Genomic DNA, 18,251 nt, shown 5'->3' with positions numbered 1-18,251 from the left:
GAAGCTGTTGAACTGCTGAAGCAGCCGTAGCGATGCTGAGAGTGTTAAGAGTCAAGGCAAGGAGTCAGAAAACCAGACCAAATCTTGCCTTTTGCGTCATGTTCTTGTGGCACGGCACAGACGGTGCCTTCAGCAATACAGTGTGCATGTGAGTGTGTGCACGTGTGTGTGCTACTGCCTCTGCCACGCAGAATTACACCAGTTGCACAACTGTGCCATGCAAGGCATGGCCTTGGATTTCTCAGGTGAAAAGGCTGGTGTGCTGGCTTTGAGCTAACCGAATAAAAATAAGAAACTCCCTATGAATTAGAAATCGCCCATTACCAGCCAGCTCTGATCATGAGCCCCCCGAAATGCAGAAGCAGCTCTATCAGTGCCTTTGAAGCACATAAACCTATTTGTTGCTGCCACTATGCAAGCCCAGGCAGTCCTAAGGCTGTTACTTCTTTCTGTTCCTGCTTTTCTGGTTAAATGCACCTGGGAATATGTAATTGTTTATGTCATAAAACATTCATCATAAACAAAGGGGATGGGCAAGCCAGCTGAGCAAATGCTGGAGAAATGCGTTAAAAAACCCTGGGATTGGTATAACTGGCAGTGCGCTTCTTGTGAGCAGGATGAAAGATGCGTGTTTCATATGAAAGTATAAAGCGAGGACAGGCGCTGTGTGTACCTGGAGAGAGAAAGCATTCCATGTGTAACTGTGGCTTGGCAAAAGCCCGGGCACTGTTGTTAGAAACACACCGAAGAGATCACTGGTGGAGCAGAGGAGTGATGTGATAAGAAATTTAAAGGCCTGCTTTAAATCTCTTACAGCAATCTCTGATTTACATCAGTGCAAACAAGGGCAGAGACATGGCCTAAGTCAGAGCTGTAGGCATTGTTCAAATGTCTCGGTTGTTTTGTTTTTGTTTTGTTTCCTATATAGATAAAAGATAAAGAAAGCATATATTCTTTGTTAAATAATGCTCAGTGCTGAGGGACTTTCCAGGTCTTAAAGCTGAGGCTGAAGAAGTTAGCTTACATGTGGAATTGCAGCTGATCCAAGAGCACAGAAAATAAACAGTTCATGTACCTCCATCCCTTGAACCCTGTGAGCTACTTTTGTGGTTATCGTTCCCTTTGGTATTGCCTTATCTCTTGCCATGTTTACAAGATTCACCTTGTCTGCTACCCCGAGCCTCCCTGCCAATCACAAAGCATCTGAAAGTAGATAGAGAGGTTGGGTAGAGTGTGTGCTGGGTTGACCCTGGCTGGGCACCAGGTGCCCACCAAAGCCACTCTGTCGCTCCCCTCCTCAGGCGGACAAGGGAGAGAAAATATAACAAAAGGCTCCTGCGTTGAGATAAGGACAGGGAGATCATTCACGAATTGTCACGGGCAAAACAGACTCAACATGGGGAAATTAGTTTTATTCATTACCAATCAAATCAGAGTAGGACAATGAGAAATAAAACCATATCTTAAAAACACTTTCTCCCCACGTCTCCCTCCCGCGCAGGGTCAGCTTTACTACCAATTTTCTCTGCCTTCTCCCTCCAGCAGCACAGGGGGATGAGGAACGGGGGTTGTGGTCAGTCCATCACACGCTGTCGCTGCTGCTCCTTGTTCCTCAGGGGGAGGGCTCCTCACACTCTTCCCCTCCTCCAGCGTGGGGTCACCCCCATAAGAGGCAGTTCTCCTTGAACTTCTCCAACATGAGTCCTTCCCAGAGGCTGCAGTTCTTTACAAACCATGCCAGCGTGGGTCCCTCCCATGGGGCGCAGCCCTTCAGGAACAGACTGCTCCCGCCTGGGTCCCCTGTGGGGTCACAGGTCCTGCCGGCAAACCTGCAGCAGCGTGGGATCCTCTCTCCATGCCAGGAGCCTGCTCAAGCCTGGGCTTCCCATGGGGTCACCGCCTCCTTCAGGCATCCACCTGCTCTGGTGTGGGGTCCTCCATGGGCTGCAGGGGCACAGCCTGCCTCACCACGGGCTTCACCACAGGCTGCAGGGGAATCTCTGCCCCAGCACCTGGAATGTCTCCTTCCCCTGCTCCTCCACTGACCTGGTGTCCGCAGGGTTGTTTCTCTCACATGTTCTCACTCCTCTCTCCAGCTGCAGTTGCACAGGTTTTTTTCCAATTGTTAAACACGTTACTACACAAAAGCTACCACCATCACTGATGGCCTCAGCCTTGGCCAGCAGGGACTCCAACGCAGAACTGGTTGGGATTGGCTTCACTGGACATGGGGGAAGGTTCTAGCAGCTTCTCACAAAAGCCACCCCTGCACTCCCCTGCTATCAAGACCTCGCCGTGCAAACCCAATGCAGAGTGCAACACTCAGAGTGGCAAATGTGGCAACGATAGCACCAAAAATGGTGTTCAGGATACAATAAATTTAAATCTCAGTGTGAACGTATAGGCATAAGAATTAAACAGATGGGTTAATGGTGTGCTGAGCAGGGAGACCATTAAACAGAGGGAGTATGCGTATGGCAGAATCCATAACATATCTGATGCTCAATGTTGCTGGGTTGTTTTCAGCCATAGTCAACTGCAGCATGATTAGATTTAGACCATTTCTTCTTTGTCATTCCATTAGCAAGCAATAAAGCACGATGAATGCATATGAAACAAAATAGATCTGAGATCTAAAGTGCCCAATCTTCTCTGCAAAGCTAGACCCTTCCAGAGCAGATAAGAGCTTTCAACCACTTGTTTGCTTTTTCTTTTATTTCCTGACTGGATCAGAGACAACTATTATTATGGATGTTCAGTCTTTGTGCTTTGGTAGAGTTGCTCGCTGGTGGCAGCCTCTTCCAGAGTGTTGGCCAATCTCTGTCTGTTATGATTCTGTCATACCTATCTTGGTCCCGAATGGATAGACGCACATATCAAGCTGTAAACAAATTTCTCAGCAATTAAGTATCCTGGCTAGGAAGCAACCCAGTGGCAATATTACATGAACTTAAGTTGCCCAGGAGGTAATCCAATTTTCTTCTTTGGCTGCTTGTCATTTTTTAATTGAATGGCAAGAAGTTTGTGTCATTGCTGCGTGTTAGAGTTGTGAAACAACGAAGAGGCCGCCAAATGGCTGGAAGTCAAGAAGCGCGCTGAGCCTAATCCTAGGAACAACAAAGCCAGTCGATTCAAAAGATATTTGGTAACCCTGAGATAACTCTAAGAAGTTAAAAGTGAGAAATGGCTCTTAAGATAGAAGTACGTTCCTCTACATTGTAAACAAAAGTGAAAAAATGCAAATATCTGCCTGCAGATCTCTCTCTGCACTGTGGAGTATTCTTATTCTTGTGTTTCTAACAAAGAACATTCTAAAACTAGCCTGAGTGACTGTAGTATTGCTCTTGAGCACAGCATTTTGATTTCTTTTGGGTCTTTTTGGATTTTTGATTTCTTTCAGATCGTATTGGGTAGGTTCCTTAAACATCTAGCTCTTGGAAGGAAGTAATTAGCTGAAAATCTCCCCTTTCCTGGGAAGAGTCCTTCAAAGGCTGCTTAAGGGCTTAAAATCATGGCCTCAATGTTCTCCTCAAATCGGAAAACAGAGTGGAAAATAAGCCAAAATTCTTTAATTCGAACTGAAAATTATGATTTTTCCTCAGTCTCATGATTTTTGGTGAGTCTGACTCACGATTTTGAATGCTTGATTTGGAGTACCCGATGAGGGTAGGTACAACCTCTGCAGGACAGGTTCAAACAGCCCCTTAAAAATCATTTATTAAATCTCCTTTCCTTTGTACTCCCCTTTCTTGTTGCATTTAATTAATTAATTTTACATGTTCTTTTTGCCTGTCATTTAAAAATAAAACCAACTTGTGGATTTAGGGCGCAAATAAAAAATTCTTTTATTTTAAAATTGAAAGATGAAAACCAGCGTAATGAACTCGCCACTTCCTTAGAGTTCTGGTAACTTGGGTGTGATCTGATGGTACAGAATGATTCACGGGATAAAATTATAGACTTATGCAGGTGTGTACAAGAGCCTGGGTGGGGTGTAGGCAAACAAGGAATTTTATATGGCAATAAACATGGGCATATGGTATAAAGATACTGTACTGCCTTCAAAAATCTTTCTCTATTTTATTTTTATTTGATAGGGACAAATTGAAAGACCGTTCTGGTCAAATATAGACATTGCTTTCTTCTTCTGCCAGAGTCCAACAAGAGACAGCGCTGCAGACCTTGAGCAGGTGGAACCTTTGTCTGGCCCTTAGCACCCTGCAAAACCGACGTGAAGCTCCTGTTTAGCTTCTCCTCACGCCTGACGTCTGCTTTTATTGGAATTGGACAATACGGCAATATTTAAGCTCAGCTAAACAAGGGGTTTGAGAGCATTTTTCTCGCACAGCCTTTAACTTCGCATTCTGCCTCACAGAGACAGTCAGCGTTTTCCAGTTCAGTGACAGAAGCGATAGACCCCATCTAGTCTGGCTGCTGAACTAAGTGAAGAAGCTCTGTCCCGCCGAGCAGTGAGTGACAATCTCACACCTGATCATGGCGCCAGATACAGTGAAGGTCAGAAGGCCAAAGGTTGAGAAATCTGGCTTGCAAAGAAAACAGAAATGTTTCTGTTTGCAGACAGAACTGCTGACTGTACATAGAGCCACAGGAACTTCCAAACCACAAGAATTGCCTCTCACTGCTTCCCTCTTCATCTTCTGTTCCTCCACCACCAACCTTTTCTCTTTTTTTTGCCACTGTTGGCCTGAAATTCTTCTTGCCTGAAGCCCCTGCTGTCTGAGACAGCCTACACACGTCTGCCTGAACACCTCTGCTGATTTCAGAGCTCATCAGAGCTAAAAAAACAGAGAGACCAACTTCAAATTCGGTATGAAGTTCTACAGTTCTGCCGAAATCAGGGGAGTGAGACAAATAAGAATTTTTGAAATGTCAGGGACAGATGTTTTGCTAGTTTTTTTCTCAGGCAGTTTCTCCCTCCCTCTGTGGCTTGTTATCATTCAGCTCTACAAGGCTTTGTTTAACTCTAGGAAAGGCCATAGGAGCCGGAATTAGTTCTAATTCTGTTTGTACAGGGGTGTGTGGCTAAGGCTGGGCCTTTGGAAAAGGGTGTTTTACGCACACTGGAGGTTTTCGAAGACCATCGTAACTAGTGCTTGAAGGTCAGGCTATACCAGGCTCATTCTCTTATAATATCTTACTCCACTGACAAGTCCTTTTTGCCAGAGTGAAGGACACCGTAAGATATTTCTGAAAAAGGATAACGGTCACTTCTCTGAAGGCAGCATGTTGGGCCTTGGGAGTTCATGGGCTCCTCAGCAAAGAAGTGACATAAAATAGCTCCATTTTATGCCAGTCAGGTGTAATTTTGGGGCTTTTGACAAAGTCAGCATAGGTAGTAGTGTGTGTTCATCTACAGCAGTTGGGCAGCTCCTCCTAATACCTGCACACCCTCTGCCGCCAGGAGAGACTGGGTGCCGAAGGTCACAAGTGGTGACACTCAGAAGCACGCATCTTTTGTCTTCTTACTGCTACCAGCTCAGCACAAATCCAGCCTACTCAAGTGAGCAGTAAAGCCCACTCCAGAGTGTCCAGAAAACAAAATCAGAAAGCAGCACTTTCTTTGTGTAAATAACTAGCAATTCCTGAGGAAATGGGTCCCAGATTTCCCTATGAATTGGGGCCTTAAGTTCTGACATAGGGAGCTATTCATGGAGGAAATTCTAATTGAGTCAGGTTGCGCTTTTTCCACAAATTGTTTACCCTCTGTCTGGGTCTTTACTGGGTTCCTAAAGGGACCTGTGTTGCACCCAGGTGCTGTGGTGGTTAGACAGATTTAGGTGAGCATGCAGAAGTCAAATGCTAAGGATAAGAAACATGTCTATGGTCCGTAAGAGGGACAGATCATATGGTCACCATCTGGGGCTCAGGGATGGCTCCGTGCACTGGAATAGCAGTTGCCGTGCCTTGCAGTGTTTCCACAACAGCAACCAAAGATGGTGACATGGAGGAAATTAATGCCAACTGCCCACTCATTTCCTGATTGTTATACTTGCTCCAGTGTTCTCATGAAGAGCGACTGCAACGTAAGGAATCTGGAGTCTCATCTCTGACAGATAGAGATTAAAGCAAGTGGAGTTATCCCGGTGTAATCCAGGTTAAAAGGAAGAAACAGGCCCTGTATTCTATGCTGAAATTCTCTCATGAAATGCTTCCCAGAAATATCAAAGAATATTAAAGTTCTTTGGGAGCAGGGACTGTCTCATACTGTGTGTGAACGGTGTCCAACACTATGGAGCTCACTCTTGGCAGAGACCTCTAGGAGCTCCAGCAATACATGTAATAACATCTAACTACACCTCCATAAGTACATTGTGTTAACTCAGTTGAGTGCCTGCCTAACCTGTGATTTAGAGGGGCCCCTCCCTCAGCGTTCAAAGAAGGAAATGAAATCTTCCCCAGGGAAGAAGTATTCTGACCTTTCAGCAGCAGGGTCTGTGTGTATCGGCTACAAAGGAGGAGCAGGAACCAGGACGCTTAGGATCAGTTCCCCAGTTTGGCTACCTGGCCTTTGGCAAATCACTTAATTACTCTGTTTTAAAATTGCCCAATTGTCATAATAATTCTTTTCTTTCCCATAGCAGGGTGGGGATGGACGGAAGGGAAGCAAATTCCTACATTTATGATTACAGAGTGCTTTAAGGTGCTCTGGTGAAAGGGCAAAGGGACAGTAATAGATCACATTCATCTCTGCTAGCTGGTCTCTAGAAGCATTTACTTCTGAGACTGAGGCTTGCTCGCTCTCTACCCTCTTCAAGGAAACAGTTGCTTAAGGTAACATTTTCCAAAGCATCCAAGTGCGTCTTCCAAATCCCTCTGAAGGGGAAGGAACCTCAGACATTACACTTCAAAAATACGCCCAAGCCCCCACCACGTTTGAACACATCTGCATCATTTTTTTACTGTGTGAAGAGTATGAAAGTATAGAGACATCGACTGACCTGAGGAATTTAACACTTATATTACTAAAATCTAGAAAACTAATATCCCATAACTAGCATGTCACTAAGCAGAGAAATTTTCCCTTTATTGTAAAGATCATGTTGAAACCCTCCACAGACTTCTGTGATTCACTAGCCATGAAATCTTGGTCTCAACCTTTGATCTTTCTTCAGATACTACTCCATGTAAGAATCCGGCAGACTCCCTTGGCTTGCCTCCAGCAGGGAGAGACTAAGAGAGTTTCTGTGCTTCTCTCGGCTAATTAGCCACTTGCAGGACCCCAGAGAGGTGTAATGCACAGTTTTACTCCACTACATCCATTCCTGTAAAAGCCCAGATCCTGGTCTTTACTTCAACACTGTAAATTATGGGGCTGACAGAGATTTCTAATCTTCAAATTAAAATAAACTTCTAGCAAGGCCCAGTTCTTGTAAAAGACTCTTATTGTTGAGATAGGTTGGCTGTGTCTGAAGAGGTACTGAGGTACTAGATGAGATGGAGGTACAAAGCATTAACTTTCTTCCTCTCTTAACTGCACAGTCGCTCCGCAGGCTTCACAGGGGTGTCTCAGGAATACAAGAGGGAAAGGCAGAGAAACAGTCTGTGGGAAAAGCTGCGTTCTGCGCTCTGAATGTCCGCAATGCGAAGTTTTTCCTGCCTCCCTCTGTTATTTTTCTTTCTTGCTGGGTATCTAACTCCCAAGGAAAAGACCTTGCTGTCTCAGCCTGAACCCTACTCGGTTGAGTCACCTTATTCAGCCTCCAAATTAAAAGGCCAATAATGGCCTGTGTATGAAGATGTAGACAATTGTTGCCTTATAACCTCAGGCTGAGCTAGCCATATGTGGAATTCTCCTGTTTTGTGTGAAAAGACAAGCTTAAGTGAGAGTGTAGTTAGAGGCAGAACTGTTGGATGAGCTGTTCTGCCCTCCCCATGTGGAACCAGGACTCCAGACATCCAGGCCCCCCAGTGCAAGATAAACCCTGCTGGAATGCTGCGTTCTGAACCAAAGACTGCTCAGGAGAACTAAGATCTGATGCCAGATCCCAGCTACAGTTAAGAGCAGGAACGTATCTAACACCAGACAAGGGACAACCCGGCCCTCTCTGCTGTGAGCTCTTTGCACCTCACATCCTCCATCCCTTTCTCAACCACAAGCGTTAGAGCTACCCGAGTGCTATGGTGTAAGCCAGCATGAGCCTGCTCCCCACTAGCAGCATCTGCATCCTCTTGTTGCCCTACTGGGTGATCTAACACTGCTTCCCCTTCCCAGGTCTCTGCCTCTCCTTCCCATGGTCTCAGACACTCTGATGTGATCACTTCACCCTGCTAAAGCCTGATTCCTCTTGCTTCTACTCTTCTCAGTGAGAATTTACTATCCTCAAGGGACACTGATGCAGAACATGAACCCCTTCACATAACCCCTTGAATATCTTTTGTTACTACTTTGCACTGGGGCAGGCAATACTGCCATCTCCAACGTGGAGTAGGAGGAATGACATGCTTAAGACGGTGAACAAAGAAGAGTTCCAGATTAAGTTTGTCCTTTGATTTCTTTCTGCCTCTGTTCCCTGGTCATATCAAAACACCTGTGGCATTTTATTCCTGCCCCTGGTCCTGTGGAAACAAGTTAGGTTGGCAGGTTGCTCTACCAAGATAATCTCAGGTGCAACAAGCACCAGCTGCTCCTAAAGAGACGGGGAACTGAAGGGAATAACGTGGCCACAAGGTCAGGGTCCTCACCAGCCAGGGGCCCCATCCCACAGCCCTCAAATAGCGCAGGCCTGGCGGTGGTGGCCAGGTTCAACCAAGAGTCCAGGTCACCAGATAACTTTGTGGTGACGAGGCAGGCCCAGCCTCAAGCCAGGAAGTTAATCCACAGGTCAGGATCAGGTCTAGTAAGGCTAACCAGGGTCAGACACAGCCCAGTGATCACCAGGCAGGTCCACAGTGATGAGGTAGGTCTGAGGTCAAGCTAGGAAATTAGTCAGTGGGTCAAGATCACCACGGTTCATGGTCGGGCACAGGCAGGACTGTGCGTGAGCTAGAAACAGCTTAGCTCAGATGGGGACTGAAAACCCTGGGCTAGGCTTAAGCGGGGGTCCTGGGCCCATGGGCAGAGGAAGAAGGTTTCAGGTGAGACTGGTTAGGGCCATTAAACCTTATTAGTGATCTCAGAGCCCCTGCAGACAAATCTTGTTTCTGACTCTACCACCGACTTCCAGGTGATCTTGAATAAATCCCCTCCCCTCTGTATTTCTGTCTTACTGGATTTTCAGTCGGAAGGAAGGCTGGGGCTGTCTTCCTCTGTAAAGCTTCAAATTAGTAAAAAGGAGTGATGAAGGTAGTGTTATTTTTCAGCATGCTTATAATTGCAAGAGGTGCACCCATTGCAAGGGTGGGAGTCACGATAGCTCCTCTGCAGGAGAATCTTTTATTGTTCACGTGAGTCAATTCTCTTATTTTCCTCTAACAAGCTTCTGAGTGTTTCTGGCAGAATTCTTGCAAGATTAAATATCATATAAAATGTGTTTGTCTCACACAAGATCTGACTTGCTCTTGAACCATCAGCAATCATCCCAGCAATTGCTGGGATACAACTCTATTTTTTTTTTGTTATTACTATTTTTCCACTTTCTGTCCTGGATCTTGTGAGATACTAGTCCTATCGCTAATTATGCTAACAAGGTCCCTAGGTTGATTTAGAGGCTCTGTTATAATGCCAGTCTCTCAGTTTACATCTCAAGTATCGGCATGTTTATTGTAGATGTCTGTTAAGAGAAGCTACTTTTTTCTGTGTTTGCATGGAGAGTGAAAGCAGGAGCCAGAGTTGGAGGGGAGTAATACAAAGTAACACAAGAAATGAGAAAAAGCAAATATCTTTGCTACATTTACATCTTTCTGACAAAAGGACTGATGTTTCCACGGGGCACAGAGATTTGCTTGTAGCTTCTTGTGGACACGTAACACTTGGCTTCATGCAGCCTTCCCCAAATACAAACCAAATTGACTCGTGAAAGAGTAGTTAATTCCTGGCTAACCGTGTTTGGTGTGCTGATAACTTTCCAGAGCTGATGTGGGTGTTAGTCACCTTTGCTGGTTCGTTGCTGATCTGAAAGACAGAGGTTAAATAATTGCGAAAGTAAGGCTGATGTCATCGCGGTGCCTGAGAGAAGCCGGTGCTTGGGAGCTGTTGAGAGGGATGTATTTGCTTTTCTCCTGCCCAGGAGAGGGGTCACATCGAGCAGTGGTTCTTACCCTTTTCTCAGACATACACTCCACGGCATGATATTGTTGCTGAGTCACTCCCACCTGCCTGAGCCACTCGCCAACGAGCATCATGAAGAGGTGAACTGTAGACAATATGTCTCCCCTCTGCAGTCCTTTTTTTAAAATTATTATTATTATTTTCCTTTTTCTTTCCCTCCCCCTTTTTTTCTCTGCTTTGCCCTGTTCCTCCCAGTCTGAAGGGATCCTGGAGACCTCTAAAAACCAGATGTATGCATGTACATTTGCAAGGGCCTCCTTTATCCACTGTACCGTGTGTGTGCGCCCTGGTGCACAAGTCAGGATCTGTTTTGTCGTGTATGTAACTGGAGAGGTTTCTCGTTCGAGTCTGTTTTACTGACCATATCGTGTGTATATCACACACAAGCCAGGCATATATCATATAACCCTGTATATGCATATGGGTCTCTTCTACTTACTGTTTAACATTGAGAATATGACTTGGCTCTGCATGAGACATAAAAAATAAAGACAGACCCTGCCCTAAAGAGTTTGTGCTCTAAATGTCAGACAGAGAAAAGACAGGATGCGCTGTGGTGAGGAAGATTTCTGATGTGTTTGTAATTTAAATAGAAAGAAACCTAAACTTGCTTCACAGGAAAAGAGTGTGCGTCTGTTTGTTTTTCAGAGGACTTCAGAAAAGAAAACGTAACAGTTTTATGACGGTTTGCTGGGGGAGAGGTTGCTCTTAACACCTGCAGGGAGGCTCAGGAGAAGGAACTGGGTGTTCATGCCCTGTGTGGTCTATGGTGTCTCTACCTGTTGTTCCTCCCTTCTCTGAGTGAAATTCACTTCTGGCTTCCAAGGGTGCAGCTTGTAGCTGACACCAGGACCGGCTTTATTGGCACATGTGCCAATCCTTTTTCTCCTGTCGCCTGTGGCTCTGTTGCATTTGCCCGCCTCTGTGTCTAATCCCCATCTTGCATTGTGTTTTGTGATTTTAATGAGCAGGGATAGACAGCAAAGCAAAACTTCCATGCTGTGATCAGAAGAAGAGGAGCCATTTAGTTCTGTGTTTCATGTGATGCCATGAAAACAGTCAGCAGTCTTGCAGAAGAGCTCTGCAGTATCCACAGCAGCTTTGCTGATGCCAGCTGACGTTAGGTAGCACGTGCCCCTTGCAGCGGGGCAAGTTCTGCATTGTCACGGTGATGGGCAGGCTGCAGAGTCAGAAATTAGTGCAAGGGGCACGCCTCGTCCTTTTTCGGGTTCATGTGGTTTTTTGGGTCTAAAACTTCTTAAACTCTGACTAGGACTGGTCAACATTTATTATTATGCATGTACGAATTAGTATTTTAAGAAAATGAAGTGCTGGGTGTGGGTATGTGCTAATACCAAAAGGGAAACATAACCATGTGAAGCTTCCTAAAGCCTCATATTAAAATACCAGAGGTGTTCGACTCCAAAGCTTTGGGTTGAAGAGGTATATGGGAAAGCCTTGGTCCACCTTGCTGCTGAAGACAGAAACTTCTCATGGATTTATTTCCAAGCGGTCAAGCCCACACATGTGAGCAAGAAAGTTCAATAGGTCACACCATCTTAATGAGAGATTGTCACAGCTGGAGAGATTGTCACAGCTGGAGAGCCCCTTGTGACATTCTGGGCTACAAAGCCACTCAGGGAGCTGTTTCAACGTACTGGCGCCTGTTGGGTGTTTGAGTTCCCTTAGTGATGTCTGCCTTGCCAGCATTAAACTTCAGGAGACATCTTAACCCCAGATCCCAGGCTGTCCAAACCATCTACACGCTGACATTTTCTCTGTTTTTACTTCAGAAAGACTCAGTTTCTCTGGCTTAAGCTTATACCACATCTCTCGAGGAAGTGTGAACACAACTAGGTCAGTTTTTGTGGCTCCGTGAGCTCAGAATTCAGCCTGGTGCCCTGAAATGGGGTGTGTGCCTATAAGGACCCCAGAGCAACCATACCGCAAATATAACAGTAATTACAGCAACAACTTCCTTATCACCTGGATGGAAATCAAAAAAATTATTATTTTTTTTTTAAAAAAGCAGGGATAAGGTCAAAACACAAGGCAGATCTCCTGACCCGTTGGTACTGGCCATTCCCAGCTGCCTGTGACAAGTGTGCTGAGTTGGACTGGTGGTGGCGGAGAACCCGCAGCAGCTGGTGGGAACAGGCTGAATTGCTGATGGGAAGCTTATGGTTGCAGTCCCTTTTCCAGCTGAGCTGTGACCTGCCCAGGACAGAGCAGTGGTTACAGAGGTGGAACTCAATTGTCCTTTCCTGGCTCCAGATTTAATCTGGCAGTCATAGAATCATAGAAATCATAGAATGGCCTAGGCTGGAAGGGACCTTAGAGATCATTCTAATCCAGCCTCCCTGTCGCCAGGGCCGCCACCTCTCGACTAGATCAGGCAACACATGGAGATCGTCTCATAGAACAATTCAGGTTGGAAAAGACCCCTGGGATCATCGAGTCCAGCCATTAACCCTACACTACAAGTTCACCCCTAAACCATATCACCCACTTTTTCACTCGCTGCTGATTGCTGAGAATAACCCAAGTGGGCTTTGCAGCTAAGATCAGCTAGAATGCGGCGCTGGTCTGACCACTGCCTCTCTTCTGCATCCGAAACACCCATCTTGGAAATAATTGATTAAGGGAAGAATGCCCTTTTTAAAGGAGCAATTTAAAGAAATGTCATTTCCCTTAGCAAATCCTGTGGTTTTTTCCTCCTTATATTCACATCCGTTACCCTTGAATGTATAATTCAGCCCTGTAAACTTCAATTTGTTATTTAAAATGGCACTTACGACCAGTTTTGATACTTGCTTTAAAGCCATTCACAAGACTTTTTACATGAATAACTGAAATTAACCTTCATTTGTGCCTTAATTTGAAGTTCAAACTTAACATAATCAATATTTCGTGGTCTTCTGCAATCTGTTCAAGTCTGTTTATCCAAGGAAATTATTTGTCCCCCTGCTGCATTTGAGGTACAAATGGGCGTAATTTATTCCACAAACTAGAAGAAATTGAAAGAACTAAGACTGAGGGCAGAGGAGTATACCATGTCCAAGTTCAACACTTGTGAAGTACATGCACACTCCACTTAATTTTTAGTGTCTTTAACAATGTGTATAATATACACTGTTTCTCAGTAAACTGACCTTTACTCAGCTTTTGGTAAAATTTTAGCTCTGCAACACTGACTGTAAAGCCTGCTTTTCCCCAGTCAGTGAAAGCAATCGTATAAGGTGAAGTCATATTTGCTGAAATTGGGTGTGAGAGCAGACATGTAGTGCTGAACAAAATGCATTGTATTTGTCGTGATGAGTTTTCGGATGAGCTACCTTTATGGCCAAGTAATTTGCTATCAGTGTTTCGTTGTAATTTACTCTCTAAAGAATCCATCATGTCATAAACTTCAGCAGGTACAAGATCAGTTCATTCTCCTTTTAAGATTGTATCGTAAGAAACATTTAGCACATTGTGAAATAAATTCAAGAAGCATTTAATCACTGCAAGTCTGTCATGCTCGTCTTTGTCATCCTTAACAAACGTAAAAACTGCAAACGGGCTATTCTCAGCTAATGTAAAAAGTAACATCTAATAGCTTTCAACTGCAAGTCAGACAGATAATCGTCTTGTGGGGACATGCCTCAACATCTCTATGCATTGAAGGTTGACAAAGTGATATAGCTTCCGTAACACTGCAACTCTTGGCAGGTAAGCAGAAGTGATTGAAAACTTTCGTTACGCAACCCTTGAGATCAAATGGTTACTTGATCAAACACTTATTTAGAAAATAATTTACTGTTTTACAGAAGATGAGGATGCTTATTTTGCCTCCAGGTAATTGCCCAGCTTATTTTCCTGTAATTTATAAACAGCAATGCCTGCAGAAGTTAACATTAGTCTTATTAGCTGAATGTGAATAAGAAACCTCAGACTACTTGACTTTTTAAATACTTCTTACATTTTGATATTTTTCTCACACGTTTCATCAATACCTTGTGACAGCAATAAACCAGATTTGTTTATAACTGTACAGCTGAGAGGAAAATGACTATCAAGCACACTTCATTATTTCCCTGGTTTGAAAGTTGTGCAGAATAATTCTAGGGCAAGTCATCTACAGTTACTGAAACATATTTTTACACGCTTAGTTGCTATTTTCTGTTTAAAATTTGTAATTAAAACATTGAGAAAACATTTTGTTTATGAGTGGTTAGAACTCGGTCTTGTACAAAGTGCGCAGAACGTATAGAACAATCTGCTTCAAATGTAGCTCCAGTTAAGTCAGTCAGCAGCATCCCTGTGGGAGTGAATACGCATGAGAGGTCTCCAGGTTGTTCTCGATTCTCTGCCTCACTGGGGCAGAAGCTCCAAACAGTAAGCTCAGTGGAGGAGTTTATTCCATTCTCCTTCAATTCTCTTGTGAAATCGCAATTATGCTTTTGTGCTAAACTCAAATGCAGCCATTTCCCTTGTGGTTTCCACCATATACTTCTGATTCCACCTTCTGTAACGCTTTCGGAAGCTCGGAGCGCACCAGCAATGCAATACAGAAAATCTTGTTACCGGGTAATGGAGCAACCCCTCTAGAGCAAACTCTGTTTACGTACTGCTAAACTTGGAGAAAAATTTCTAAGAAGATCTGGGCAGATCTTTACCTAGAAACTTCCCCACATCTACTCACTTCTGTTTCTAGGTCTTGTGCTCTACACTGCCCTGTAACTTAGTTTTGCTTTGAGCAAAGAGAAATCTCTGAGGTTGCTTCTAACCCAAATGCTGCCATTCTTTTCACTTGTCCTCTGCAATCGAAGTCTACGATAAAAGTCCGTGGCGTAACAAAACTGTCTGTCTCTATAGTGGCTTAATAGGGCTCTAGCTCCTTATAGCCAAGTCCTCAGTTTGGATTCCTCCTTTAGCTTTTTACTTCCCAAGGGCTGAAGATAAAATTGAAGCTGGGTGTGCAAGACTTCTACCACAGCAGTGAGTTGGCCCAACAGCATCCCCTCTGGTTATCTGTGGAGAAAATGGAAATAAGAGCCAGAGGGACCTTCGTTTGTTCTTTTGTCTGCTGGATTCAGGCTGCTGGACGGGGTTACATTTGCTGAATCTGGGTAAACTCAGGTGTGGCATTGTGTGTCCTACATATCTAACCAAACGCATGGGTCCGTGTATTTATTTTTCTCTCGCAGCTGGTAGAATCAAAGCAGGCAGCTGCGTGAACCCAAAGTGTTTGAAATGGGGCAAACTGGATGTGGGGAGAGCTGTAAAATGGGGACAAATGTGATAATTTTCAGAGCGGTGCGAGAGAGGCAGAGAAACTCCTTGGGGGCAGGGGTAAAGTCATCATTGCATTAAGTGAGTAGTCTGTTGTGATTGTTCTCTGATGTGAAATAGAGTGAAAAATGATGGGATTTTTTCCCTTTAATTTATTGGAAATGTGAATGACTCAGTCTTGCTTTAACTTATTCTGTAACTGCTTTATTTGGAGTGCGCTCTGAATAAACAGGGCTTTCTGTTTTCATACTTCTCTAGATTTTGCTTCTTGACTTTTTTTTTTTTTTCTTCCTTCTCTGAAAGTAGAGGTTTGGGTGAAAAGTAGTCATAACATTCCTGATATCAGAAACATATTCATTTTATTCCTTTTAAGCCAAGGATAATGAGACTCCCAAACTTTGGAGTCCCACAAAAAAACTTCAGCTCATGAGGGCTGTATCCAAGCTTTTCTTCCCAGCTGCCTCCTGGATGTTAGCAGAAGGACAAGCCTTGAACCCAAGAACTCTTGAGGTGGCAAACTCGCTGTTGCCTCTTGCTAGCCTTCTGTCCTATTGCTCTTTTTGCAAACTAACATCTGAATGGGCTTGGTTTGTGAATAAGCAGCATGCTGTGGTCAGCTGCAAGCCAGACTGCGGCATTCATGAAAGATGAGGAAGGTGGGTGACTCACGTGGCTCAAACAGATGGAAGGCGACCTCTGGGCCAGCTCTCACTGTCTGCCTAAATGTAATCGTGGGGCTGAACAAGCTGAACAACTCTAGCAAGTCTGTTGTCCAGTTCTGATTTCTTTTTTTTTTTTTTTTGGGTAGAAATCAGATGACATGCAGCTTAAGCTCTGAGTTTGTGTTTAATTAGGGGGATTATCTCAAATCTGAAATGGAGCTGCTTTGAAGCGTGTGAACCGAAGCTAGAATAAAGACTCTCACAGACCCTTGCAAACTGGAAATTTATGGGTTTCGCCCTGTATTTATTTTTTGTGGCTTGGTTTTTGATGCAAGGTACAGCTCCGCTGCCACAGCTGGACTTTCTTCTGCTCTGCATTTCTTTCTGGAGGCTGCTCTAATTTTGTTTGTTGAGCAGATCGCCGGAGTGCGGGTTGGCTGCCGCTGGAATCGCTCTGCTCCGCTCCCTTAGCAAATATGCGAGGTCTGAGAGGTGTCTGGCTGCGCGTAATGAAATGAGCTGACTGGCACTTTAGCATTCCCCTGTGTAGGAGAGTCTTAGGAGTAAGACACTTAATTATTATTAACATTCTAATTGGCCCGTACGAGCATGGATGCTTGTGCACGGCTGCGCTGCCTGTCTCTGCTGGTGGTGGAGAAGTCGCATCGGGTATTTCCCAAACTGGCTCCTTCTTAGTCAAGCAGAGCCTTTATCTTCTAAAATACCTATCTTGGCCTTCAGCTGTTTCTAGCAGCGAAACGCAAAACAGACCGAATGTGTGAGGGGGAGGCAAGAAAAGTAGCTATATTAAGGAAACATTAACAGGAAAAGAACATCTTGGTAAGGTCTGCAGATAAGATTGGCAAGAATTGTTCTCTCTGAGCGATGTCTACGGTACAGCGTGTCCTGTGGGCTTTAGGCGCTGCTCTGTGCCAGCATATAGGGAGGACGTTAGCTCTTAATGGGAAACATTAGGTGTTTAAATCAAGACCATTTTTCCACAAGGCGACATTCTGTCAGGTGACTGCCCGAAGCCTCGGCTGAGGCTCTGCTCCCCCAAGTCACTTCTCGTTAGAGGCTTGCCACCTAGTGCGGCAACTCGGAACTGCTCCGCTCCGCCTTCTGCAGGCTGCCGGAGAAACCGATTTGAAAAAAATTAGTTTATTTAACCTAAGTAGCAGTCACTACATGCGGTGACTGTTTGACTCTTAGCTTTTGCAAAGCACAATATTTGCTGCGGTGCTGCTTGTGCAGACAAACTGCCTCCGAACCGAGGGTTTGCTGTAATCTCGCCCTGCTTTGGCAGAGGGAAGCAGCCTAAAAATGAATGACTACAGTTTATAGCAGGGTTCTTGCCTTCGTGTGTAACTGCAAAATGACAGATGGTCAGTTCTGCAGCGTACAGGTTTGGGTTTGTTTGGGTTTTTTTGTTGCGGAGGACAAATACTGTTCTTATAAACTCACACTTTGGAAAAACGTAAAAGAAACCAGCAATTTAGAATAGCTTCCTTTGTTCAGATCATCTCTCTGAAAGGCATAATCTGACCATTCAACTGTATTTACAGCTCTCCCCTTCTGCTGAGTTACAACAAAAACAGAGGCCAGATGCTTAGCTTCCTGTATCTGCACTTAATTTAGCACCAAAACCAACATCATCTTGCCCTTTCCTACTACAAGAATGATTTCTACTCCCATTACCCTTGTTAGGAGCAGCATCTCACACCAAGTTGTTTTCACAGAAGTCAGTGAGACTTAACTACTATTATAATCACGTTTAGGGTGCCGGAATCTGGCCCAAGGTTATCTTACCAATGGAGTTATCTGTGCTTTGGTGGTGCCAGTTTTCTCCCTACATATTGCCAGAAAAATATTTGAACTCGGGTTCTGAAAGGTGCTGAGCAGCTGCAGTTCCCACGAAGGCCAATGACTGTTGAATGTGCTCCACATCAGCCCAGGCTCTGCTCATCATGTTTATTTGACAGGCAATAACCTTTTTATTGAACCCAGCATATCACGCTGATGATCCCCCCCTTCAGCAAAGACGATTGTAATAATCACTCGGTATTTCTTTGGCGGCCGATTGCTGT

This window comes from Apaloderma vittatum, unplaced genomic scaffold, assembly GCF_000703405.1.
Source record: "Apaloderma vittatum isolate BGI_N311 unplaced genomic scaffold, ASM70340v1 scaffold3423, whole genome shotgun sequence".
NCBI lineage: Eukaryota > Metazoa > Chordata > Aves > Trogoniformes > Trogonidae > Apaloderma > Apaloderma vittatum.
This window is presented reverse-complemented; position numbering follows the sequence as displayed.